The following is a 25,737-nucleotide window of genomic DNA, read 5'->3' on the forward strand; positions in this document are numbered from 1 at the left end:
CAATAAGATTGCTTGTCACATTACCAGCCAAAGAACGCCATATACTTTGAGAGATTTGGTGCTATGGAAAAGGCTGAACTGGATTGCGACTTAGAAAAAACAAAGAAAATACAGGCAGTGTTTCTGTAAAATCCATTAATTCCATAACTGATTATTTTTTTCTAATATTTTGAAATGGGACATGAAGAAATAGGCAGCTGAAATATTTGCCTCCAGCAAGAACTGGAACTGGATAGCACCACTCATCTCTCTCCATGTAGAGTGCATCTAGTATTTATGTTCAATGCATACTAATACCATAAAAAAATTCCTGTTTCATGAGCCCCTTTTAAAAACTCAAATGTTGTTAGAGTCTTAAAAGGAAAGTTACTTGCCAAACAAAACTTCCATAGGGAAAAAAAAATCTTAGTTATAGTGGACCCTTTATCCACAGGGGATACGTTCAAGAACCCTAGTGATGCCTGAAACCACAGATAGTACTGAACACTGTATATGGTATGTGTTTTCCTATACATACGTATCTATGATAAAGTTTAATTTCTAAATTATAGAGAGTAAGAGATTAACAACAATAACTAGTGATAAAATAGAATAATTGTAACAATATACTGTAATGAAATTTATGTGGATATGGTGTCTTTAATAACTGATCTCACAACTGAGACAGCTACTAAGTGACTAATAGGTAAGGAGTACACACAGCGTGGATACACTGGACAAGGAGATAGTTCACATCCCAGGAGGGAAGGAGCAGGATTGCATGAAATTTCAACATGTTACTCAGTACAGCTTGAAATTTAAAACATGGAATTTTTTTAAAAGATTTATTATTTATTTATTTATTTATTTATTTATTTATTTATTTATTTTTAGAGAGAGGGAAAGGGAGGGAGAAAGAGAGGGAGAGAAATATTAATGTGTGGTTTCCTCTCACACGCCCCCTACTGGGGACTTGGCCTCCAGGCATGTGCTCTGACTGGGAATCAAGCCAGTGACACTTTGGTTCACAAGTTGGCACTCCATCCACTGAAACATACCAGTCAGGGCTAAAACATGAATTCTTTATTTCTGGCATATTCCATTTAATATTTTAAGGCTGAGGTTGGCTGCAGGTAACTGAAACTACAGAAAGTGAAACCACGGATAAGAGGGGAGTACTGTAGTCTTTCATACAGTTGGAATATCTGTAGTGCTTGCTCATATATCTGGTATGCCATAGTACCATGGACTGGGTGGTTTGTAACCAACAGAATTTTATTTCTCACAATGTTAGAGATTGGGAAGTCCAAGATGAAGGCACTGGCAGATTCTGCTTCTGATGAGGTTCAGTGTCTGGTGAGAACTACCATATTCTTGCTGTGCCTTCACATGGCAGAAGGGGCAAGGAAGTTCTTGGAGAGGTATTTATAAGAGCACTAATCTCATTCTTGAGGGCTCTGTTCTCGTGACCTAATAACCTCCCAATGACACCACCCCCAAATACCATCACATTGGAGATTAGATTTCAACATATGAATTTTGGAAAGACAAGACCATTCACTCTACAGCAAACCCAATCTCTATATATACTGTTACAATAAAGCTAAATTGGCATCTTTGTGGTACCCTTGTAAATTGGTACCAGAAAACAACCCCTTCGGTCTTTTCTTGCTACACTTATGGTATTATAGAATTCGTCAGCTTCCTGAAAGCCTGAGCCTTGAATCACCTTTTTTTAAAGAGGCTTTTTGAAGAAATGGGAATAGATTTTGAAAATTTTATTTATACAGAATTTTGCTGGTTTTTAAAAAAACAAGTTCGAAAGTGCTTGATAAAAAAAAAAAATATTTGAATTTAGCCCTGCCTGGTGTGGCTCAGTTGGTAGGAGTATTGTCCCATAAACCAAAGGGTCACAGGTTTAATTCCTGATCAGGGCATATGCCTAAGCTGAGAGTTCAGTCCTGATCTGGGTGCCTGTGAGAGGAGATGTTTCTCTCCCTTCTCTCCCTTCCTGTCTCTCTGAAATCAGGTCAAGATTAAAAAAGACTTGAAGTTAAAATTATTTATGACTTAAAGAATAATAGTTGTGCTTAATTGATGACTTTCAGCCATGAAGATAAGAGAAATCTTTTCATTCAAGGTCCTACAATCACCATTATTGTTGCCATGGAAAAAATTTCCAGGTTTTATTGTTACTGCTTTTGTTTATGCAAAGCTTTCTATTCTAGGGTAGGGGATTGGCAGAATGCAACTCCACAAACTTCGTAAACTTGGAGAAACTCCTGCTGGGTAGGGCTCAAATGCCAAAATTTCATCAATTTCTCTACAGGCAGAAATGTGTGCATTACCAAATTACTTTGAAGATCTTGGTCAGACGATGTTGAAAGTGAAGCATGGGTTTATAAATACTTCCTTAGTAAAATGGACAGTATCAACAATGGGAATTCTAACAAAAGATGGATTTATTTGCTTGAGAACAAAGGACATGTCAGGACATGGTTTCAATTTCCTAGGAGAATCTTGGGGAATTCTGAGGCTCATTGATACAAATTTACTCTCATCTGGCAAAGCTGCATGATTCAGATTGTTATTCTACATAATTTTGTTAGTCAGAGTTGTTTTTATTCACTTTTATTGTTGTTCAAGTACAGTTATCTCCATTTTGCCCCCACCATTCCCCTCCACCACACCCATCCCTGCCTCCCACCCTCAATCTTACCCCCTTTGGCTTTGTCCATAGGTCCTTTATACATGTTCCTTGATGACTCCTCCCCTATTACTCCCCATTATCTCCCTCTCCCCCTCCCTCCAGTTACTGTCAGTTTGTTCTTTATTCAATATATCTAATTATATTTTGCTTTCTTCTTTGTTTTGTTGACTAGGTTCCACTTGTAGGTGAGATAATATGGTATTTGTCTTTCACCACATGTCTTATTTCACTTAGCATATGCTCTCAGAATGGCCATCATAACCAAATCAAGAAACAAGTGCTGGTGAGGTTGTGGAGAAAAGAGAACACTAGGACACTGCTGGTGGGAATGCAGACTGGTGCAGCCACTGTGGAAAACAGGAAGCAATTTCCTCAAAAAACTAAAAATCGAACTGCCTTTTGACCTGACAATTTCACTGCTGGGATTATACTCCAAGAATTCTAAAACACCAATTCAAAATAACCCGTGCACTCCAATGTTCATAGCAGCACAATTTACAATAGCCACATGCTGGAAGCAACCTAAGTGCCCATCAGTGAATGAGTGGATCAAAAAACTGTGGTTCATTTACACGGTGGAATACTATGCAGCAGAAAAAAGAAGGAGCTCCTACCCTTTGTGACAGCATGTTAGTCAGAGTTTTTAACACTTGCCACCAGTTTTTATTTAAAACAAAGTTATTCTCATTGAAATGCACTTTTAAGAAAAATTAAAACTGTTTTTTGTCTTATTTTTAAAGCTAAATATTTTCATTAAGTGAGAGAAAGACACTTTTGTAAAAAATATGTTTATGTAAAAAAACAATATAATTATTAGCATTTTCTGAAAGAGGGCAACATTTCTATCAGTTTCTCAGTGATTTCTGCAAACCCAAAGAGGTTGGAAAACCTCAGCATTGTATTTTCTTGTTTTAAAAATAATTTTTTATTCATTCAATAGTTTTACATCTAGACATTTACCCTGAGGAAATATTGAGAAAATTGTACAGAAATTAAAGTATCAACATGCCTATTATAGTGTTACTTATAATAATGAAAAATTAAGAGCAACTTAAATTCTCAACATTAGGAGAATGTTTACAAATTTATGGAATGTCCTTTACATAGTCATTTACTATTGTATTTTAAAGCTTGTAAATAACATAATGAGATACTTATGGTATGATCTTAACGTAAAATTACATAAAAATCATATAGTGTATTTCAACTACATAAAATTTATAGAAATATCTGGAAAGATGTTTGTTGAAATGTTAACCGTGATTATTGCAAGATGGTATGTTTATGAAAAGACCATTTTTTTCTTTATACATTTTTACAAAATTTACAAGATGATTATATATGATTTTAAAAATCAATGTGGAGCCCTGGCTGAGGTGGCTCAGGGGATTGAGCACTGGACTGGGAACCAAAGGATCACCAGTTCATTCCCAGACAGGGCACATACCTGGACCAGGTCCCCAGTAGGGGGCACATGATAGGCAACCACACATTGATGTTTCTCTCCCTCTCTTCTTCCCTTCCTTCCCCTCTCTAAAAATAAATGAATAAAACCTTTTTAAAAAAATCAATGTAGAAAACATTAAAAAGAAAAAAGTAATCCACACAAGAAGGGTTTGGCACTGCAGTTTTCTTGTAACATGTTATTTTAAAAATCTTTTCAATTCCAGCAATAATATGCTATAAAGAAACAGTAATTCTGAAGATAAATTTTATTCATCCATTAGCATTAGACAGTCATTTAGAAACTAAAACATCAAGCTCTGTGGTTTTTTTCAGGATTTTGTGACAGACTCATGAAATTCTGGTTTTTCAGGTGCTGTATATTAGCAAAGAACACATAGAAGTCACAGATTTTTGTTTGCTTGTTTGCAATGCAGGTTTAGAATAATTTGGAATTCAAACTCCTCAAATAGCCTGCAGTCAGTTGCCACCGAAATATGGAAAGAAAAGTGTGGCAAGTATCTATTTTTAAATCACTGCAATTCTTCCTGGAGCATTTCCACTGAAAGCACAAAGGATATAGAAATCTAAGTTAAGCACATTTGGGAATACAGAAGAATCTCAAGCAACATAGTCTCTCATCAGCTAGATGTGTTCAGATAGGTCGGTAGAATTTTGCCTATGGCTATATGAGCTGTTTTGCCCAAGAGACATCAATTTCAATTCTCTCTTTGGGATTCACTGGTGTACAAAGTTCTTCAGAGGATTCTTTTTCTCACTAGAAATACTTTCTCTTCTTTACCCACCCCACCACAACCACTTAAAACTCTAAGCCATTTATGTGGAATTTTCATAAAAGTTGATAGTGAAAGAGTCCAAAAACTGTTTTCGAAGAAATGATATCACTAAACCATGAAGACACTTACTTTGTTATATAAGCATTTAGAGTGTGGAGAAGTATCATCTGATATGTATGCCTCAATTTAAAGAAAGTATAATTGATGGGGGGCATAATTATATATTAAAATTTAATAAAAGACATGAAAAAATTAATTAATGTAAATCTCATGATAGTGTTGTCAGTGATTAACTTCAGCCCTTCATGTTCAGTTTCAATGATAAAAATAAGTTTCTTTTATCCTTTAAAAATCCTGAACTTGTGATTACGTTTGTATGGTGACAGAGGATTACTAGAACTAGTGGGATGATCCCATTGTGAGTTATAATAATGTTGAATCACTATATTATATGCCTGCAACTAATATAACCAATATATGATTGTATACCAACTATACTTAAATGAAAATAAATTTTTCAAAAACCCTGATCTTGTAATCTTTATGGGTCACCACTGACTAACAGTGGTACTTTAGTTATTAAAAACAAACCAACAGACTTCCGGCCAAGATGGAGGCATAGGTAGACACACTGTGCCTCCTTGCACAACCAAAAGAAGGATAACAATAGTTTAAAAACAAAAAAACAACCAGAACTGACAGCAAATTGAACTGTATGGAAGGAAGTCCAACAACCAAGGAGTTAAAGAAGACACATTCCTCCAGACTGGTTGGAGGGGCAGAGACAGGCAGGTAGGGCAGAGGGGATTCAAGGCAAGGCAGTGGCTGGTGGACCCAGCAAGGGGACAGCTGGCAGGCGGCTGGCAGACCAAGCGGTCCCACATTCACGTGCTGACAGACCTGGAGGAACAATTGGGGAGCGACACAGACTGAGCAACACAGGGCCACAGGCCAGGGAAATAAAGCCTCAAACCACTGACTGAAAACACTTCTGGGGGCTGATGCAGCAGCAGGAGAAACTCCCAGCCTCACAGGAGAGTTCGTTGGAGAGACCCACAAGGTCCTAGAATGTACACAAACCCACCTGCCTGGGAATCAGCACCAGAAGGGCCCAATTTGCTTGTGGGAAGTGGGGAAGTGACTAAAAGCCGGCAGACAGTACAGCAAGCACCATTGTTCCCTTGCAGATCCTGTCCCCACTATAGCATCACAAAGCAGTGACATGGGGTTACCTTGCCCAGGTGAACACCTAAGGCTCTGCCCCTCACTACGTAAGAGGCATGTCAAGACAAAAAAAATGGCCCAAACAAAAAAACAGATCGAATCTCAAAAAAAAAAAAAAAATACAACTAAGTGATGACGAGATAGCCAACCTATCAGATGCACAGTTCAAAACACTGGTAATCACGATGCTCACAGAATTGGTTGAATTTGGTCACAAATTCGATGAAAAAAATGAAGGCTACACTAAGTGAAATAAAGGAAAATGTATATGGAACCAATAGTGATGGGAAGGAAACTGGAACTCACCTTCTGGTCCACTCACAACAGTGTGGACCAGAAGGAAGAAAGAAACATCCAACCAGAAAAGAATGAAGAAACAAGAATTCGAAAAAATGAGGAGAGGTTTAGGAACCTCTAGGACATCTTTAAACGTTCCAACACCTGAATTACAAGGGTACCAGAAGGAAAAGAGGAAGAGCAATAATTGGAAAAGTTATTTAAACAAATAATAAAGGAAAACGCCAATCTGGCAAAGGAAATATACTTCCAGGAAGTCTAGGAAGCTCAGAGAGTCCCAAGGAAGTTGGAGCCAAGGAAGAACACACCAAGGCACATCATAATTACACTACCCAATATAAAAATTAAACAGAGAATCCTAGAAGCAGCAAGAGAAAAGAAGACAGTTACCTACAAAGGAGTTCCCATCAGACTGTCAGCTGATTTCTCAAAAGAGACCTTACAGCCCTGGCTGGCGTAGCTCAGTGGATTGAGCGTGGGCTGTGAACCAAAGCATCGCAGGTTCGATTCCCAGTCAGGGCACATGCCTGGGTTGCAGGCCATGGCCCCCAGCAACCGCACATTGATGTTTCTCTCTCTCTATCTTTCTCCCTCCCTTCCCTCTCTAAAAATAAATAAATAAAATCTTTACAAAAAGAGAGAGAGAGAGAGACCTTACAGGCAAGAAGGGGCTGGAAAGAAGTGTTCCAAATCATGAAAGGCAAGGACCTACATCCAAGATTGCTCTATCCAGCAAAGCTATCATTTAGAATGGAAGGGCAGATAAAGTGCTTCTCAGATAAGGTCAAGTTAAAGGAGTTCATCATCACCAAGCCCTTATTATAGGAAATGTTAAAGGGATTTATCGAACAAAAAGAAGATAAAAAATATGACCAGTAGAATGACAGCAAACTCACACTTATTAACAACCATGCCTAAAATAAAAACAAAAGCAAACTAAGCAAACAACTAGAACAGGAACAGAACCACAGAAATGGAGATCACAAGATGGTAGGTAGAAAATAGACAGGGGGAGGGTAAGAATAGTATGGGACACGTAGAAGCCAAAGAACTTATATGTATGACCCATGGACATGAACTAAAGGAGGGATGTGGGCAGGAGTGGGTATGCAGGGCAGAGGAAAGTGAACGGGGCAAAATGGGACAACCGTAATAATATAATCAATACAATATATTTTAAAAAATAAAAACAAACAAACAAAACTATAAGTTACACGATTTGTTTGATGTTTACATGGAATTCAAAGGAGTGAGGCAGGACAGATCAGGGCCTGATGAGTGGAATTTGGTGTTACAGCAACTGATTGTGGGTAAGGTTTACCAATCTCTAAGGGAATTCAACTAGAACATTATTATCAAATGAAAATCATTATATATTTCTTAGAAAAGGCTCTTAGCAAAGAGCTGGGGAGACAACTCACTGAATAGTCTAAATACACAGGGAGATTTACAGAATTGGCACCTGAAACATGGAGGCAAAGACCCAAGAACCAGGAATATAGGGGCAACAGGATAAAAAGTCAACTGCAATTAATGTCACTCAAAAGTCATGCCAAAGTTATACTGTGGAGAGGGGGGATGAGGGTTGAGAACTGAATGTTACAATAGAGATTCAAAGAGAGTAGAATAGTACTGTTATGCACTGAATTTTGTCTCCCTCAATTTCATATATTAAAACCCTAACTCTCATCCTGACTGTATTTGGAGATAAAACTTTAAGAAAGTAATTAAGTTTAAATGAGGACAAACGGGTGGGGCCCTAATTTGACAGGACTGGTAGCCTTTTAAGAAGAGGAATTAAACACTGAAGATTTCTCTCTTTCTCTCTCTCTCTCTCCCCACTCCTCTCTGTCTCCATGCAGAAGAAAGGCCATGTGAGGACATAATGAGAAGGTGGCCATCTACAAGCCAGGAAGAGAACTCTCAGCAGGAATCAATGCTGCTGCAGATTGATCATTGGACTTTCAGCCTCCAGACTGTGAGGAAATATATTTCTGTTCTTTGAGCTACCCTGTCAGTGGTATTTTGTTATGGCAGCCTAAGCAGACAGCTCTGTGAACCTGAGCAGCTGGACAGGAGCCAGAGTGGTCATTTATTCTAAGGTGAGTGCATCTGAAGTGCTGAGTTGGGAGCTCTGACCTGTGGCTTTTGTGGTTTATAGGGCCTGAGGTGCCTCAAGACCATGTTAGGTGGGTTCTGATAGAGCCAGGTTCTCAGCGACAGCATTCTTCTAACTCTGAGAACTGAGAACTTTTAAAAAGTTTTTATTTCTTGGATTTAAAGTGATTTCATGATAGACCTAAAGGTAACAACAGGTAAAGGGTAGAGACTAAAGCAAAAGTGGATATATTTTTGTGGTACAGAGCACAGACATCAAGGATATGAAAATGGAGAAAAGAAAATGTTGTTTGCGTGTCACACAGACAGAAAGTGGCACTGAGAACTTGCATAATGAGCTCCATAAGGATTAGATACTATAAAGAATGACAGAAATCCTTTCCTAAAGAATAGTTTTAAAATAGTCCTACTAAATGAAATTGGCACTCTGAGGAGAAGGAAATACAATTAGTAAAAGGAAAATTTTCATTCCTTCCATAGATACAAAGGCACAAAGAACTCTGTTAGAACCGCAATTACAGCAATTCTTCCCAGAACGTCAGTTTTATGATTTACCAGAACCCATTCTGACCCTTAGAGAAAAGACTAGCACCTTCTGCAATATCAGGGATTGAGAATCGAGGGCTAAATGAATACATACTCTTTGTAGAAGACTGGTTGGTGGAAGGAATAAAAATGGTGAGGGTTCTGGCAATCTCAGAGTCATGACCATGATACAAAGGCAATACATACCGCCTTTTGTATACGAAGCCAGCATTTGTGGCTCATTTATTAGAAGTGTTTCTCTCCTAGACAATGGGGTACCCTGTTCTGAGCCCTCTACATTCCTCTAAGTACATGCATTTGCTCAGTTACTGATAAGACGAGTAGCTTGTGACAAAGGATGAGAGATTTTCCCTCTGATTACCAAACAGCCTATAAAAGGAACAAACTGGCAATTCTGTACTCTGGTTTATATGAGGCAGACTAACTAGTCCAGACTAAAAGAAAGCCCACCAGTAAGACTATGTAGTAATACAATATTAAAATCAAATATTATCATAATATTTTACCATATCAGCTTTTCTTTCACAGTCATGAATTTCTTTTAAGAATGCACAAATGACATATTGAATAATATATTTATTGTATTTTGCTGTGTATAATGTGCACCTTTGCCCAAATTTCTGAGGGAGAAATAAGGATGCGGATTGTACATGGGTAGTACTAATTTGTTACCAGTACATAAAATTTCTTGTACCTTGTGTCTGGTTCTTGTGTTTTGTTATTATTTGTTACATAAAATTTCTTGTACTGTAATATGTTCAAAAATAAATGTTAAAATTCCTTTATAATACAAAAAGCAAGTATCTAAATATAAATTTAAAATTGAATTTAAAAAGTAAAACAAAAGATTTTTTTCCTGAAAGTTTGGGCCAAAAACTTGGGTATACCTTATACACGGCATAATATGGGTAACTAAAATTTCATTCATCTGCATAGTTTAATGTATATCGCCATCCAGTTTTCTTAGGCTTGTCAACTAATGTTTTTTTCTTGGTGTCATTCACAACTTAAATAAATGTGTACATCTTATTTCCTGTGCTCCTAAAAATAAATTGCTACCTTCTGATTAACTAGAGAGAAGAAATGATATTGCTTTGTTTACCACTTGTACTAGGTACAGTGCAAGCAGGGCATAAAACCCAAACAGGAAAAAAAATAGACCATAATATACATGGTCTAAGATTGTATCACTATGAAATAATGTTTTATTCTAAGAAAGAAGCAATGAAAATAAATAAATCATCGCTTTCACCTCTAGGCTTTTGCCTTGAATAGATAGCAGGATGACAGCTATTGGGGGGAGCTTAGGGGGTGAAGGGACTGAGCAAAAAGGAAAAAGGACTCACGGACATGGACAACAGTGTGGTGATTGCTGGGGGGAGCAGGTGTAAGGAGACTGAATGGTAATGGGAAAAATACAATGAAATAACATTTTTTTTAAAAAAGAAATAGACCAGATGTTTCTAGAATTGACCTAAATAAAAAGATCCATAATGAAAATATTGTAATAAGGCTAGTCAAGGATTTAGGACCAGGCAAGTTTCAAACTTGATTTTGTAACATTATCTGAAAATTGCAAGTGGTATGCCAAGCAGGATATTTCTGATACATACCATACTGCTCTTTTTAAGAGTAGAGCTTTACATAGAAGTTCTTTACTCTGCACCCTGTAAGTATTTTGCTAGTCACTTTGTATAATAGTATATATTGTTTTTGAACTTTACTAATGTTTCACATTTGTTAAATGCAGAATGCAAAATGATATTCTAGGGCAGACATTTTTGTTTTACTGACTGGTGTTTCTCAGGTGCTTAGAACAGAGCCTGGAAAATACATATTTGAAACAATTGAAGTGTTTTTTCTTGTCTTAACTGAAATATAAGCCCTTCAAGGATAGAACCTTATATGAATGTTTGTAAGATATGCAATGTATGATACTATGTAAGACATTAAAAATATAATCATCATTACTCTATGCCTTTGTACCTCCAAAGTCCAGTACAAGTCACTAGACACATATGGACACTTAATAAATGATTGTTAAGTTTTAAGGGTAACATATTTGTTCAGGAATCTAATCAAGGCTATACAGTTGCCCGCCCCCTTATCCGTGGTTTCCCTTTCCACAGTTTCAGTTATCTGTGGTCAACCACAGTCTGAAAATATTAAATGGAAAACTCCAGAAATAATTCATAAATTTTAAGCTGTGCACTATTCTGAGTATCTTGATGAAATCTCCCGCTGAGCTGCTCAATCCAGCCAGGACACAAATTATCCCTTTGTCCAGTTTATCCAATTTGTATATGCTATTTGCCCACTTGTCACTGAGTGGCCCTCTCAATTATCAGAGTGATTGTTGTAGTATCACAGAGCTAGCATTCAAGTCACCCTTATTTTACCTAATAATGCCCCAAAGCACAAGAGTAGTGATGCTGGCAATTCAGATATGCCAAAGAGAAGCCCTTAAAGTGCTTCCTTTAAGGAAAAGGTGTGTATGTATAGAAAAAAACATAGTATATATAGGGCTCAGTACTATCCAAGGTTTCAAGTGTCCAGTAGGGGGTCTTGATCATCTGGGAAGAAACAAGGCAGAATATTCCCAGAAGGCTAATTGTTTGGATCATGGGAAGGTGACCATACAGAATCCACATTGCTCCTCCCCTTTTTCTCCTGAAAAAGACACTGTGCCTGTGGTACCGGTAAACTTTGCCAAGTGGCCTGCTCTTCCAAAGGTTTATTTTACCTGTTTTGTGGCAGTCACCTTACCCTAAACAAGATTCTAGTTTCTACATTCTTTGTCATCTGACATATGCTTGGAAATTGACTAACTATATATGTAAAACATGTCAGAGTCTATAAGTACAAATATGACTTGATAAAACTATTGGAAAAGAATACTGTCTTATTGCCGTTGCTCAGTTTTATTCTCAGCAATCTGTCAATCCTGATCTGGCATGTTCTGCCACTTCTGTGTACATTCATCCTTATGGTTCTTTGATAACTACTTTTTCCTGTAAAATTTTATTGTAAAGTCTAGTGCTTTCTCCATCTGCATGGCTGATGCAATATTTCCAATTCTAGAATGTTAAACAATGGAACATACTGTTTTAGTTAGAGGGAATAGAAACTCAAGTATGAAAATATAGCCCCATATTTTTAAAGATAATAACTTATTCTGAACTTTCATTTATCAATTTCCAGCATTTATAGATCTCAGTGGTTTACAGTATTGAAATAGACCGTGTGCAATGAGAATTTAAATATTCAATAAAAGCAATGAATTTTCATCCACCAAATACCATAATCAAAACAAAGGCTGACATCCAGTAATATAAATTAATAGCAACCTTTAAAAACTTTTTGTTGCTCTGTCGCTCATTTCTCTCAACCCTGTTTCAAGCTCTTGTTGTCTTTAAAAGGATCTGTGTATCCAGATGGGAGATAATGCATGAGATAAGATCAAAAGATCTTTCTTAATTCCAGTTGAAGCCAATCTGTTATTGTCCTTATTTTATCAGGAAACTTCGAGACAGAATGCATGCCTAAATGAAGCCACACTGGGATTCCTCTGACCTAAAGGCATTTTGTCTCAATGAATTGTAAGTAGCTGACATTTCTTTAGCATTGACCCATCTTTCTTTTTGTTCCCTCTACTAATAGACTATTCTACCTGTACTAGACTGAATTTTCTACTTTTGAAATTATACAAAGAGAAAGAGATTCTGTTCCATGAAGAAGAAAGGAATCTAGCTATGGAAGGAACCTAAGTTTACCAAGAAAACAGAATTCATACTTCAGTTAACTCTGCCAGTTTTGAAAAAGCCACAGGTAATATTTGTGAGATACCTATGTATCAAGAATTCAGTGCTTGTATTAAAGGGAGAAAATGTACTCTTTAGAATTGTGATGAAGAATATGTCAAAATAAAGAAGTTAGGCCTTCTCTTAAAAAAAGTGCTTCATCTTTTAAAGAAGCTTCCAGAAGTATTTGGAAGGAACCAACAAATCCGTAAACATGCATTCTATTCCTAGCTGTGTGTGGTGTCATTCTAGATATTGTCACTCTGCCTTTCCCTACACTCTTCTGTGGAGGTATTGAGTCAAACTACATGACACTTAAGTTCAGTAAGCCCTAAAACTCCTTGATTTTAAGAACTGGAATTCTAAATAATTCAAGTATTAAACAGAAAGCTTGTGAGGATTTCTAACTTAGATCATTGTTATACTGATTTGGGCAAATTGTCACTCAAATTATATTCATCAAAATATAGCACTGATGATATAATTTAGCACAGTTGAACTCATGTCTATTAAATGGAGTTGGGTGGGGACATTATTATTGCATAATATATTATAAACTCTCTCAGAACATCTCATCTGATCCAAGTCTCAAGTAAAATTGAACTTCTGAACAAATCGCCCATTGTTGTAAAATGAACACTATGATAGAATAAATTATGGAACTGATGAGTTTTCCCTCTTTGCCTTGGCTCCTAGAAAACCAGAGCTTCCTGGCTGGCGTAGCTCAGTGGATTGAGTGCGGGCTGCGAACCAAAGTGTCGCAGGTTCGATTCCCAGTCAGGGTACATGCCTGGGTTGCAGGCCATGACCCCCAGCAACCGCACATTGATGTTTCTCTCTCTCTATCTCCCTCCCTTCCCTCTCTAAAAATAAATATATAAAATCTTAAAAAAATCCAGAGCTTACCTGTAATATATGTATTTATGGTATGCATATTTGTATTAACCTCATTCTTAGGTTTCATTTTATGTTACTGTCTTTGATTTGCTTTTTTCCTCTTTTCTTCCTACATTTAAAAAATTTAATTTATCTTAAAGAGACAGAAGAGGACAGAGAGAGAGAAAAAAACAATGATTTGTTGTTCCACTTATTTATGCATTCTTTGGTTGATTCTCATGTGTAACCTGACCCCAGGGATCAAACTGGCAACCCAGTAACCTTTCCTTATTGGGATAAAGCTCTGACTGAGCTACCCTGCAAGGAATTGCCTACATTTAATTCATGCTGCCTTGTTTTATGGTTTGCATCCTTCTACACTACTTCAGCCTTTTAGGAATAAAGCAGGTTATAAATAAACAGCCTGTAAATGTAACCTGGATTGGTTCTTCACTGCTGTTGCTATAACAAATGGCATGACAGTTTGTTTAATGAGTTAAACAATGTAAATTGGTTATCTTACACTTCTGTGGATCAGAAGTCCACAACAGGTCTCACTGGGATAAACACAAGATATCAGAACAGGTTGCATTCCTTTCCAGACACTTGAGGCAAGAATTCATTCCCTTGCCTTTTCCAATTTCTAGAGACTACCTGCATTCTTTGGCTCCTGGCTCCTTTTCCTGTTTTATTCACTATTTTTAAAAAAGATTTTATTTATTTAATTTTTAGACAGAGGGGAAGGGAGGGAGAAGGAGCGGGAGAGAAACATCAATGAGTGGTTGCCTCTTACGTTGCCCCTACTGGGGACATGCCCACAGGCCGGGCGTGTGCCCTGGCTGGAAATCAAACTGACAACTCTGGTTCTTAGGCCAGCACTCAATCCACTGACTCACACCAGCCAGGGCACTTTTCCCATTTTAAAAGTAAGCAACATCACTAAGGACCCTTGTGGTTATACTGTGCCCACTCAGATAATCGAGGATTATCTCTTACTTTAGGATTCTTACCCTGAATCAAATCTGCAGAGCATCTTGTGCCATGTGAGGTAGCATATATGCAGGTTCCAAGTATTAGGACATGGACATTTTTGGGGGGCCATTATTATGCTTACTATATCAACCCTGGCTAGTTATTAATAAAAGAGAAGGAAAAGTTAACATGAAACATTAAATTTTTTTGAAACAACTGAATTTTCATTCAGCAGTTAAATACTGAAATCTCACATGACATTTCCTATGACTCAAGAATGTTGCTGTTGGCCCTGACCAGTGTGGCTCTATTGGTTGGGCATCATCCCACAAAGCTAAAGGTCACTGGTTTGATTCTGATCAAGGCACATGCCCTGGTTGCAGGTTCAGTCCCAGGTCAGGGTGCATAGGAGAGTCAACTGATTGATGTTTCTCACATCAATGTTTCTCTTCCTCTCCTCCCTCTCTTCCTCCCTCCCTCCTTCTCTCCAAAAGTAAATAAAATCTGTAGAAAAAGAAAAGAATGTTGCCGTTGGTGGCAATGTAAATGGGTACAACCACCACGGAAAACGGTATGGAGATTCCTCAAAAAATTAAAAATAGGCCAGCCATGCAATCTGCAATTCCATTTCTGGGTATTTATCTGAAGAATATAAAATCTCTATGTTGAAAAGATAGTGTTTTTCCTCTTTTCTGCCTACATTTAAAAAAATTAATTGATTTTAAAGAGAGAGTAAAGGAGAGAGAGAGAAAAAAACATTGATTTATTGTTCCATGAAGAGATAGCATGTTTATTGCAGTATTTTTTCATAATAACTAAGGGATAGAGACAACATAAGTGTCTGTGAACAGATGAGTAGATAAATACAATATATGATATATAAAATATACATTTTTTTTCAGAGAGCAAGGGTGGCTGAGCTGGCTCCAGGTACACTGCAGGTGTGGGTGTAGGCACAGCCAGTGGGGAATTTGTTGGGTGACCTCACAGAGCCTCGGCCTCAGCTTCTGCATCAGAGAGATGGGCAAACAAGCAGATGTGTTCCCATGCCTGCCAGCATCTCAGCTGAGGGCTGGAAGGCCATGAAGCCTGAGGGAGGAGCATCAAGCAATCTTTTTGGAAGTCCAGAAGAAGGTGTTTCTTCAAGCCAACCCAACAGGATGGCATTGAATATTTTTGGACCAACTGGAGAACCTCAGAACATTCCTAAAATAACCAACCACCCAGGGGGAAAATGAAGTGGTATCTTTGAGTAATCAACACCTGTGCACACTCCACAGCATCTGAACCCACCTGGTGGGAAGACTAGTAACATATTTGGGTCACCAGTGACCACCTTTACCCTTGCACACTTTACCTTTGCACTTTACCCTTGGCACACCCAAACAAACCCAATGACCACATACTCTTGTGTGAAGAAGACCCAAAATTAGACCTTAAAGCCACAATAAGCACCTTGCCCAGAGGAGAGCTGGGTGAGAAGGGTGGCCAGAGAGAGGCAGACTATGCTCAGGAGCCCCAGCCCACACCCACAGTTGACAGCCATGAGCTCAGATTGGGCCCATGGCTTCAACCTCACAACAAAGTCCTGAATCCACTTGGAGGCAAATCCAGCATCTCTTTCTACTAGAGAAGCTATTGCTTTCCCTGTAGCCAGACAAGAAACTCAAAAGGTAGGATTTCAAATATAGTTCCCTTTAGTCCAAAGGAACTGGGGGTGGGGAGGTGGGTGTCAGTATTGTTGAGAATCTGGAGCCACTGTTCAGGTTCCACTGCCACCATGAGAGCCACAGAGGAGCTCGCCTTCCAGATTGCCAAGAAATATATCTTTGTGTGGGGGAAATGTGACTCCATGGTGAACACTCATTTGTCATTTTGGTTGTGAGAGGAACTCTCAGACGGGCTGGGTGGGGAGCTGATGCAAGTCCCTGTGAACGTGATGAAGTGGGGTCTTCCATGTCCTTGTTGCATCAGCAACCTGCCAACCAATTGGGTATCTAGAAATCACTTAACATAGTAGCAGAGTTTAAAGCCTTAGAAAGAAATCCAGAAACAACGTTGAGCGTAAATCAAAAAGTTGTTCTAAGTCTTTACAGAGAGGTTGTTATCCTAATCCTCTGTGATGATCTGACAGGAATCTGCCTTTCACTCACAGGGAACTGGTCTTGGTCTGTTCACAGACTGGTTTTGCTGTGAATTGTTTCTTTTTTTCTTTCATCCCTAAATCTTGGCCTTTGCTCTTTACCAGCAATGTGGACAGTTCCTTTATCCGCTAGGCCCACTGACTTCTTCAAGACTAAAACTGTTCAGATACATCCAGGTAATTGGGTTATTTAAATCCTTCATGTGTCTTACTTTATTCCTGTTGGCATTGGGTAGAAGAGATGCTGGAGAATCTTGGATTCTTATGTTTAAATTCTTTAATAAAACCTAAAGAGCTATTCTTAAACAGAAGCTTTACATAAGTGACTATTGACTGGTCTATTTCTGATACGTTTCTAGGAAAAAATTACTCAGGTTTACCAAAGAAGAAACATTTGCTTAGGCCACCCTTTATAAAGCTCTGCAGAACCTCTGGACTATATTCCTTTTCCAGAAGGGACTTAGAAATCCTAGGCTAGGAGATTTACTAGTTTGGCAGCAAAGCCTCAGCTGGCCAGTGGAGTTGCTTTACTCAGTCAGACAGAAGTTTCTTGCATTCAGCCTCCTAAGGATATAGTCTCTATTCACTTATGCTGGACCAACAGTTAACAGGAGAATGGGTTTGTGTGGTAGTGGCTTTTGTTATGGGTGCCTACGGAGAAAATGCCAGGTGGTAGAAATGTCTTCATCGTTATTAAAATTGAGGAGAGAAACAGCTGTGTTTGGTTATAATCACAGTGGCTGAGATACTGAATGCCTGCAGGAGCTGCCTGCCAAACCACAACACACTTCTTACACCCGGCACATTAAGGAGATCTGCAGGTGGCTTTGTCAACCAAGGAGTTTCCCTCCTTTCAGTTGTTCTGCTGACTTCAGAGGCCAGAAATACTCATTCCATGTTACTTTATCAAGTACTTCCTGTCTCCATGCTTCAAATAGTCATTTTTAAGAAATTTGTGTGGAATTCAGAGCATTTTTTCCACATTAAAAATAGGCAGTAGCCAGAGGGGAGATGGGAGGAGATAATAGGGGGAAGGGGGGAAGAGTTTGCAGGAACAACTTTAAAGGATACTTGGACAAAACAAAGGGTGGGTGGAATCAAAGGAGGGAGATGGGGATGGGTGGGGTTGCAGGGAGAGATGGGGGGAAAAGGCAGAAAACTGTACTTGAACAACAATAAAATTCAAAAGTATTTTTAAAAATGTCGTAAGTGGTGGTTAGCTTTTAAAGCCAAATACACCAACTTGTTTAACTTAAAATGAAATGTGCTAATGGTGGAAATGAGCTGCCATATATAACTACATTTGTTTTTTTTTTCATATACAAGAAAATGGTTTGTGAATTCCAAATTGGGTTGCTAGGAAGAATCCTGACACTGTACTGCTGGCCCTTGTGGCTTCACCCCCACTGCCAGCCGAATGACAAGAACTCTAGCTCTGTCCACTGGCAGGGATTTCTAGCGTGGAGACAGGGAAACCAAAGATAAGAAGAGAGGCCTGGGGGAGATGAGGAAAACAGGAGCTATAGCAAGAGCCTCTGGACAGCAGGGACAATTCCAGTCTTTTCTCCTCAACTTTACCCTCTTTTCCTCCCTGGGTCTATAGGAGTGGTTTAGAGTGCCTGCAGAGTCTGGTCACTGGGAAAAGCAGAAGAAGAATTTCTGTTCCTGCGAGAGAGATGGGAATGGTCATCTGTATTTGGAAAATGCTCTAGATATTAGGGCTGTCTGTATTTGGAAGATTCATTAACTATTAGTATCCTGTTCTCAACCTCTAGGCTGCATTGAGAAATTACCAGTCTGTATTTTTATAAACCTTTAAAACTTCATGTGCATTTGGTGCTTTTTTCTAGAGCTGTATCAAAAACAACAAAACTGTACTTACATACATAACAATGTAATTCTGATAAGAACTTTTTGTTTTTTTCACAAGGCAGAATTGGGTACAACTGTTGAATTAAACTTAGTAATCATGTAAAAATAAATAAAATATACATACATATATAAAGAGTGGGGCAAGAGTAACTTTCCAGTAATTCATATGGAAAATAATACAATAATTAAATAATAAAAAAATAAACTCTGATTTACATACTCATAACTGTAAACCTACTTTTGCACCACCCTGTCTATGGTGGTGCAAAATATAAGATTGAATATTATTTAGTCATAAAAAGAAGAAAATCCTGCCATTTGTGATGCCATGGATGGACCTTGAGGGCATTATGCTAAGTGAGATAAGTCAGACAGAGAAGACAAACACTGTATGGTCCTATTTATATGTACAATCTAAAAATATGGAAGTTATAGAAACAGAGTAAAATGTTTTTTTTTAAGTGCTGAGAGGTGAGAGAAAATGGGAGATGTTGATCGAAGTTTATGAATTTCCAGGAATAAGGTAAGTGAGTTCTGGGGATGTAGTGTGCATATGGTGACTCTTGTTAATAACATTGTATTGTATACCTGAGGGTCGCTATGAGGTAAAGCTTTAATGTTTTAAGTACCACCCCCACAACACAATGGTAATGATGTGAGCTGAAGGATGTGTAACTAACCTTATTGTGACAAACATTTTGATATATAGACATCTATAGATATCTCTCTTTTTAAAAGATTTTATTTATTTATTTTTAGAGAGGGGGGGGAGGGAAGAAGAAAGAGAGAAACATCAATGTGTGGTTGCCTCTCACACCCGCCTACTGGGGACCTGGCCTGCAACCCAGGCATGTGCCCTGACTGGGAATTGAACTTATGACGCTTTGGTTCGCAGGCTGGCACTCAATCCACTGAGCTACACCAGTCAGGGCAGACATCTATAGATATCTCAAATCATGATATTGTATATCTTAAACTGACATAATGTCATATGTAAATTTTATCTCAATAAAGCCAGAGGGGGAAGAAATGAATGTAGTGCTTGAATTAGAGGATGAAAATGGACTCTTATAAATCTTAAGTATCAGAATAAGAAAGATGTAGGAAAGGCTGGACTAAATTTTTTAAAAAATGTTCTTCTATAGATTTTTTTAATGTGATATGTACCAGGAAATCTTAATTTGAGAAATAGACTGATTATCCTAGGAGCTATATTATCCGGGCATATCTAAAGGGTTGTAGGAATAGATTGGTGAAGAAACTATTTTCATGCAGGGTCATGGAGCATCCTGGACTGGGAGTAGGGGTGGATTTCATCATTAGCAAAGAGAAAACTGTGGCAAATAATATGGGTAGAGTGATTCTGTCACTTTAAAACTGAGCCAGAATCTACTTTTGGCAATGCCCCCTCACCCACCATGTTCTCACTTGTATGAAACCAGACCTGAATCCTTTTTCATTACTTTCACCTAAGTCAACTTTCCCCCTCTGGAATCACAGACAACATATTGATGTTACCTTGAGTTGTTTATACAGGAACCTGAACCCCCTCACAAGATAGAAAACTGTTGACCCTACCTGACCACCAGAGGAACGATGAGCAAAAATCCTAAACTTTCTCTTTGTAACTCCAGGTCCTAGCAATCCTAGCTGATTACACATTGAAGACCCTTACTACCAATCTCACCAGTTAAAACCAACCACCATTGAGCAGACCAGCAAAAGCTGCCCATTCTCCATTCTATAGCGCTTTACAATAAATCCTTGTCAGTTTATCTGGCTGGCTGGAAACCAAGTGAGCCGGCTCCATTTTAGTTCAGTTTGATAATAACTTTCATTATCCCATTGTCCAGTCCTCGTGTTCTTCTGCCAGAGTCCTAAATCTACTTCATTAAATCTCTGTAGGGCTTAGATAGAAGAAGTAATGTGGTGGACATGTTCTTCATTTGTGGTAACTTTTAGAATAAAAAGCACCCTGAGCAACAAACCAAACCAGCATACAAAGTGCATGAAGAAGTCAAAGAGGTCACCATCCATTTGAGCACTTGTAATGGCAAGTGAGAGCTATCAATTAGAGCAGCCAGAAGAAGAAAATGGCAGAACATATCTAAGATATGTATCCTCTAGAGGACCATGATCTGGAGGGCATTTGAAAAAAACATGGTTGACACCATGGGATCATCAAGCAATGCACTATATTCAAATTCATGTGAGATATTCCTCGGAGACTCACCAAATTGGAGCTAGTTGAAGGGAGCAGGTGTTCCAGCAATTCTACATGTGCCAGCAAGGCCAGAGAATTTCTTTGTTATTTTTATTGTGCTGTGATTATGATGCAAGATTAGTATGCCCTGGGAGCAAATGAGCTGTAACCGCTTCATTGATTTTAAGAATGGACAAGCATGAAAACTAGGTTCTTACACATGCCAGTTACTCTTATTGGGCCTGTTAATTCATTGATAATATGAGGGACTAGTCTTGGAGTCCCCTTAGCTCTAAACTATGATATATAAAACATAAGGTTAATGCATTTAGTAACACAGACTAATTGTTAAGAGTATTGCCAAATACAAGCTCTCTAGAATAGTTTAGAGTGACTCATAACAATTATATAGAGGGTGGGGGAAAAGTACCTTTACAATTGCTTACATGGAAAATAATGCAGTAATTAATAAATAAAAATACCAGGATAAACTCTGTGTTTCAGGTACCCACAACTGTAAAACTCCTTTGGCCCACCCTGCACATAACATTATTGAGAGGGATTTAAATAGGGGGAGAACACTTAAGAGACATCTTAAAAACATAATGTTGAATGAAAAATACAAGGTTCATATAATACAATTATTTTGTGTAACTACAAAACAGTATCACTGTGGGTATTTATATAAATAGTAAAAGCCTAAAAATCATGGGCAGGAATAATATATTCATAATTTCAGGATAAAAAAACCTCTAGAACTTGGCCACTGGGAAGGGGGTTAGACTTCAGATGCATTTGTAATATTGAGTTCTTTTTGGAGTACAAGTTAAAATAATATATGGCAAAGTTTAATATTAATATTGTAAATACAGTCATCCCTCTATATCTGCAAGCTCCTTAGCCATGGGTTCCACATTCACAGATTTAACCTACCACAGATTGAAAATATTCGATACAAATGTTATGTTGTTTTTGAGATATACTATGCAGTTAGGCCTATGATAGTTGTGTCTGCAATGAGTACATACAGACATTTCTTTCTTGTCATTATTTCCTAAACCATACAGTATAACAACTACTTACATAGCATTTACATTGTATTAAGTATTATAAGTAACCTAGAGATGATGATTTAAAGTACTGAGGAGGATGAGTATAGGTTATATGCAAATATACAAGGGACTTGAGCATCTGCAGATTTTGGTATCCGAGGGGGTCTTGGGAGCAATCCCCTGTGGATACCAAGGGACAACTTTTATTTGTGACTAAGATATTTTACATAGAAAATAATAATCTTTAGCCCTGGCTGGCATAGCTCAGTGGATTGAGCACGGGCTGTGAACCAAAGCATCGCAGGTTCGATTCCCAGTCAGGGCACATGCCTGGGTTGCAGGCCATGGCCCCCAGCAACCGCACATTGATGTTTCTCTTTCTCTCCTTCTCCCTCCCTTCCCTCTCTAAAAATAAATAAATAAAGCCTTTAAAAAATATGTAATGGACTTTTTTAAAAAAAGAAAAAAGAAAATAATAATCTTTAAAAGAAAAATGACGGTTGAAGATATACACTAAAAAAGGGTTGATAAAACTACAACCCATGGACCAAGCCCAGTTGAGGGACTGTTTTTGTATGACCTTTGAGCTATGAATGGTTTTTTACATTTTTAAAAGGGTCGTTCAGGGGATGTGCTCAGAGCAGGGGGCCTAAAGAAATGGCTCCTCAGTTTACAACACACCCAACAGGAACTCGTTGTGTGGAGGGGCACAGAACTCGTGCCCTTCCTGTGAGCAAACACCCTACATGTGTAAAAAAAAAGGGGGGGGTGTTCAAAGCAAAACAAAACCAAAAGTATATAAGTAGAGAACTTATGTGGCTCACAAAGACTAAAATATTTATTATCTGTCCTATTACAGAAAAAATTTATCAATCCCTGCTGTTTAAAATATTACTTGTGGGTATCTATGAGTTATGGGATTATGTGAAATTTTATTTTTACTTTTCTGTTTCTACTTTTGTATTTTTCCCCAAGTTTTCCATAGTGCATTTGTAAGGGAAATAAAAATTAAAGTGATTTTTTGAGAGCTTGGAAAGTATGCTTGCTTCTAAAACCAAATATTTCTTCTGCTATCTAACTGAAACCCTTAATTACATAGAAAATCTTTGTTCACAATTCTTGCAGGGCAAACCCACAGCCATTTTGATCATCAGAAATTCTGAATTAGGGGTTTCCAGATGAATGAGGTGTTGATGCCTCTGATAAAGATAATAGTGCAAAAGTACTATCTCAGATGAATGCAACTTATTTTAAGAGCCCAAGGCTAGGCACGCTAACCTCTTTAGATCTTTTCCCACTCCCTCATTCTGTGTCACTGATTTTTATCTTTATTAGGAGTTTCTAAGGATCTCTTATTTTGTGCTACTGACACACACTGAAATAATGTTAGAATTTTTTACTATTTATGAACCCAGGGTTATCAATTTCCATTTGTTCTGCTCTGCAAAAGATCTATTAGAATCCTGAGACTTCACCTGACATTTTGACTTTATTAATGTTTTTATTAGCATTCCCACATCCTTGGAACATACTGCAACTTGGAACAGTGTTTATACGGAACACGATTAATTTCTTCTATGCCATTCACACATTTAATTTTAAAAAGATTCGAACAAATGTGTACTACTCTTTCCCAGAACTTTCCAAAAGTATATGAATTTCTTGTAAACCAATAACTGAAATATGAAAGCAATGAGAAATTCTTTGCCAGTAAAAGCCCTGCAAAATACTAGAGAAGTGAAGCATATAACTGAAGAAAGTAGAGTGCAGTGCAAGTATTGGTGTAAAATGATGTTTTCAATGTGGGTATCTCAAACAGGATACTTTATAAGCATATTGCATTTTAGATGTTGCAAAATCTCAAAGATTAGCATACCCAGATACACAAAGTGCTAGTACATAGCACTTTCCTGGAAAGTGCATGTTACCGTAGGTTGTAATTTTATAGATTCTGGTTCTGAGGTTTGGGGAATATTCACATGGGAAATGGCATGAAAGAATAAAGAGAACTGTAAAATGCTAAATGGCTTACTCTTTCATTAATCTATTTAAGAGTTACCTACATAATTTCTTCATGTGTCAGTGGGGGAATAGGTTCCATAGAATATTTTTTATGTAGTAAATAAAAAATATTAATGCATGTCAGTGCATGCTCAAATTTCTCTTTTTAGGACACAAAGCTTTTAACTGTATTTTTTTGATTGATCACCAATGTCTTAGTTATTTTTCTGCTTTTAATTAACAATATTGTTATTTCCACTAAAGAGTATTTTTTCCAAATTCTAGGCAGATACCCTACTATTTTGATGTGTCATGCCTAGTTCTTAAAATCTTTTTTTGTTATTCTCACTGGAGGACATGCTTATTGATTTTAGAGAGAGGGGAAGGAAGGGAGAGAAAGAGGGAAACATCAGTGTGTGAGAGAAACATCCATTCATTGCCTCCAGCACGTGACCCCACCGGGTACCAAACAAGCAACCCACGTTTATGTGCCTTGAACAGGATTCAAACCCACAACATTTCGATTTAGAGAACACTGCAATCAACTGAGCCACACCAGCCAGGGCAGTTCTCACAATCCTTTTTACATAGTAAATCATACAGGTAATATTTTGCCATGGGTATATTATTAAAAATTCTAAATAATAATGATTTCCTCATGTTAGAGGTTAAAAAAGACTGATTTTTTCTTTCTTCCTTCTTTCCTTTCCTCCCTCCCTTCTTTCCTTCCTCACTTCCTTCGTTTCTTCTTTCCTTTATTTCTTCTTTTTTAATCAAAAGTCTCAATTATTTAAACATATTATGATGAAACTCTAATTCAAAGGTTAATCCAGGGTTCACACTGAATTCTGACTCTTGGGAAAGACACTATTATGAGCACCATTATATTTCAGGTAAGATGAGTTTGTCTTAGAAATGACCCATCTATTACTTTTAAAAATCTTTCTTTGATCATTTTGCACACAAAAAATCTTTCTTTGAACACCAGATTAAACACACATTCCAGATTTTAAATAATAGGATGATAAATATACTTTAATATTCACTTAAACACTTATATAAACAGGTCTCCATATATATATAAAAGATGTTTTTGTATGTGAGGAAGGGATAATGTGCAAAAACCACCTGATTTACTGAGTTATTCAGTATCAAAACTTGCACTTTTAAAATAAAATATTTCTAGCTATACTGATAAGTGAGTGGAAAGACAACTAAATGTTAATGCTGGTTGTTTCTAGGTGGAAGGATTTGGAAAGTTATTTTTCTTTTCCTTCACTTTTTTCTAAATAGGAAAAATGTTGCTATTTCAATAAAAAACTAATAAGAGAACAACAACAAAATTCACTTGAAAAACATCATACTTCCATTAGATGACAATGCTTTAAATATAAAAGAATATAAGAAAAATAAAATCTAATAAGAATATCAAATACTGATCTGGGATGATGAATGTGTGTGCACGATTATGATATATATCCCCCCAAGGGTTTTTGTCCCTTAATCACACACACACACACACACACACACACACACACACACACTGATCTTCCCAGATCAGTATTTGGTATTCTTGTTATATTTGATCTTTTTCTTATATAAACATATGTCAGGGCAACCAAGAACCATCCTTACTGGGCTATTAAATAGTGGCCCAGTAAGGATGGGCTTACTGTGTCAGAACATAAGAACACTCACTTATTC

General features: G+C 37.5%; 1 non-coding gene and 1 pseudogene across 1 annotated transcript; both read left to right on the forward strand.

Annotated features, from left to right (window-relative positions):
- The first annotated feature begins 15,670 nt into the window (after positions 1–15,670).
- LOC114504537 lies at positions 15,671–16,787 on the forward strand (annotated as a pseudogene).
- Positions 16,788–22,658: 5,871 nt separating this feature from the next.
- Positions 22,659–22,782, forward strand: LOC114505895. The gene has a single exon (XR_003685346.1). It is a non-coding gene; the product is annotated as a small nucleolar RNA SNORA11 (small nucleolar RNA).
- Positions 22,783–25,737: the final 2,955 nt, after the last annotated feature.

This window comes from Phyllostomus discolor, chromosome X (genome assembly GCF_004126475.2).
Source record: "Phyllostomus discolor isolate MPI-MPIP mPhyDis1 chromosome X, mPhyDis1.pri.v3, whole genome shotgun sequence".
In the NCBI taxonomy this organism is placed as follows: Eukaryota; Metazoa; Chordata; class Mammalia; order Chiroptera; family Phyllostomidae; genus Phyllostomus; species Phyllostomus discolor.